Source organism: Hipposideros armiger, unplaced genomic scaffold (assembly GCF_001890085.2).
Source record: "Hipposideros armiger isolate ML-2016 unplaced genomic scaffold, ASM189008v1 scaffold_40, whole genome shotgun sequence".
NCBI classification, from domain to species: Eukaryota; Metazoa; Chordata; class Mammalia; order Chiroptera; family Hipposideridae; genus Hipposideros; species Hipposideros armiger.
The window spans coordinates 2,969,755-2,972,031 of record NW_017731390.1 but is presented as its reverse complement, the minus strand read 5'-3'; the positions used below and the strand labels follow the sequence as shown (position 1 = coordinate 2,972,031).

General features: G+C 49.9%; 1 protein-coding gene across 5 annotated transcripts in view; it reads right to left on the bottom strand.

Moving 5' to 3' along the window:
• Positions 1 to 1,967, bottom strand: part of CBX1 (chromobox 1) — a 26,337-nt gene extending 24,370 nt beyond the window's left edge. For 4 of the 5 annotated variants that reach the window (XM_019638617.1, XM_019638618.1, XM_019638615.1 and 1 more), the window contains exon 1: positions 1,735 to 1,967. The gene's annotated coding sequence lies outside the window, so the exon portion shown is untranslated. The remainder of the gene's footprint in view (positions 1 to 1,734) is intronic. The other variant, XM_019638614.1, reaches the window with a different exon arrangement.
• Between the last annotated feature and the right edge of the window lie 310 nt (positions 1,968 to 2,277).

Here is a 2,277-nt window from a genome sequence, read left to right as displayed (position 1 = left end):
CGAGTCCAGCCCGAGCTGAGCAGCCGCTGAGCTGCCAACAGGTAGCAGGATGGCTCAGCTAAAAAAAAAAAAAAAAAGAAGCTACAAGCACCAGGCTACATGCTATTTACATTTATAATGAAAAATAATTTAGGCTACAGCAGCCAGTGAAGAAAATTTGCACAGGGAAAGTCAGAAATGACTGAAGATCCTGAACTGTCCTGAAGTTTTATTATGGGGCAACCGTTCCAAAAAGGTGCCCTTCAATCACACCACTTTCTATATAAATGTCTGTAAGCACCTAGGGAACAACATAGACACTAATTTTCCCCATTGTATTCAAGCATCTATTCTAAAACCATGGGCCTTTTGGAACTATTGGGTTGTCAGAAAAGTCATGACATATTTTTGCAAAAATGCGTCATGACTTTTCCAACAACCCAATATTCCAAACTGCTGACATAATTCTTAACAGAACGGAGGACGCTATCTTACTCCTGATCCAGAGGTTCTAGTATAACTGTTCTTTTGGTAAACTCCACTTCAATTAAGTTAAACCAATCAATATATGTCTGAATACAACACCAATTCACGAAAAACCTTCATCTGAACCTTTGAAAAAGGGGTAAAGTATTGCTCACTCTGTATTCAAGTTTTCCGGCAAGGAAAGGCTGGTTAAAAAAAAAAAAAGAGTCCAAGAAAAAAAAAAATTCATGCTCTAAGGAACTTTTCCTGTCTCCCAATTTCCCACACCCTCTCACAATCTCTAACTTAATTTCATTCCTTAAATATTAACTCATCCACACATTTCTACAGTTTCACTGCTCTTTGTGACCAGTAACAATCCCAGATAAAAACTTATAAAACTAATTCTGAATCAAAGCGAGCGCTGCACTTCGACTTTTTAACTTTCTACCGTATAGGAGTCATGGGAGTGAAGGTAGTAGGAAAAGGGAAGAAAGCGTGTTCCATCCTTACTTCACACATTCTTACAGCCTCCCCACAGTGTATGGACCCATCAGGAAGCAAGGGCGGCCAGGTTTCTTTTCACCTTACAGAAATACTCTCGGGACGTCCGCCCAGTTTACCCTAACAGCTCCTCCCCCTCTAGAGCCAAGCCAGGCACAAAACTGCCCCTCCTTCTCCTAGCCCACGCCCCAATTTATTCAACAGATCTTGTCCCCTCAGTGGCATCTTGGGCTGCCCAGCCCCCTCTTATAACTTACCAAAGTTACTTCTCGCTAGCCCTACAAGAGAAATTCCTCTGGGATCCCCGGCCGGACCCCCCCCCCCCCAATTCTCAGGTTACATTTCTAAACCTCGGGTCTCACAGCTGTGAACCCTCCCCACGCATGACCAAGCATCAAGACTGCCCAGCCTGTCCCCTTCCCAATGTACTATAAAGTCCATCCTCCCCAACCCAATCCCGCAGCCGCTCACTCAACCCAACTAGCACTGTCTGAGTCTACTCATGCCGCGAAGAGCGACCCACAAGTGCTCGGCCCACCCCAAATAGCTGTAATGTCCGGTTCAGGATACGCCGCCCCGCCCTCTCCATCCTTCGGGCGCCCGGTGGCCGACTCTCTGCACGCAACGTAAAACCCCGCGCAGAAAGGGCGCGGGACCCAGGTGCGCTCCTCTCTCCCAACCTCCGCAGCGAACGCGCGGCCCCTCAGCCAGGGCTCCCGCCACCGCCGGGAGCCTGCCCCCAGTTACCCGCCCCCTCCCCGCTTCCTCGTCTCTAACGGACTGTACCTCAGAGCAGCGCCCAAGAGCCGAGAGGAATCGGTGCCGCGCTACTGGCGCGTTGTGTCGGGCGGGCCGGAGGAGTGGCGCCCAGCAAAGCAACAGGCCGGGTGTCCGCAGTCGAGCCCCTCACTGAAGCGGCGTACCGCAGGCCGCGGCCAACGGCCCTCCCCTCCGCCGAACAAAAGAGCCTCGCACTCTGCGCTGCCCGCCGCCCGCACCGCGCAGGCGCGACGACCCGCCGCACAGCACTATGGAACTTGAAGTCCATCCAAGACTACATGGCCCGAAATGCTGTGCGCGTCTTACGCCGCCACGCTCTGTTTGCGAGTGTTTCAGGGAGATTTAGTTTTCAAACTGCAAGCGCTAGTGGACTGTAGTTAAGAACGTTGCTGCCTAGAAAATTAAAACATGCGCTTTTACAAGCGAGCTCTTTAATGCTTGGTCCAAAAAATCAACCACTTATGGACAGTTATGTACATTCTCGAAATTTTTTAACCTTAACGGGTTTCTCACCAGAACTTGACCAAATCTCCAATAATCTCCGATATC